We start from the raw sequence: 637 nt of genomic DNA on the forward strand, positions 1-637 counted from the left end.
TTATTTTATTTTATTTTATTTTATATTACTTTACATTATTTTATTTTTTATTTTATTTTATTTTATTCTATCTGGTATATGCCATCGTCGATAAAGTAGGGATGGTTTAAGTAAGATGTTTCAATTCCTATCGTTAGGTTCTTGAATTTACGAGAGTTTATACAAGAGAAGTTGGTACCTCTCTCTAATAAAATGCGGGATAACATAACATTGAAATATTCAATTTAATCGGTTGTTTCCGATATTTAATATCTAATGAATAATGGATATATGAAATCTGACATACCGACGGGGGAGCGGCGGATCCTGATTTATCGACTAATCGACGATCAGGTTTAATCCATGGCCAGGATAATATCCTGTCTCATATTATTATTTTATCTTATACTACTCCAATCTTACCTCATCTTGTTTTATACTACCTTATTATATTATTTATTTCATTTCATTCAAAATACTATCTAGTAACTGATACATGAACCCCGACTTACCGACGGGTTGGCAGCAATCCCTGAGTTACCGACGGGCAGGTCCATTTCTTGGTCTGGCTAACCTGATAAACTATGTAAACCTTTAATTAATTAATTGAAAGTCTTTCTTAAAATAAATAACGTTCAAATACGTAGGCTAGGCTAAA

Source organism: Habropoda laboriosa, unplaced genomic scaffold (assembly GCF_001263275.1).
Source record: "Habropoda laboriosa isolate 0110345459 unplaced genomic scaffold, ASM126327v1 scaffold1122, whole genome shotgun sequence".
Classification (NCBI taxonomy): domain Eukaryota; kingdom Metazoa; phylum Arthropoda; class Insecta; order Hymenoptera; family Apidae; genus Habropoda; species Habropoda laboriosa.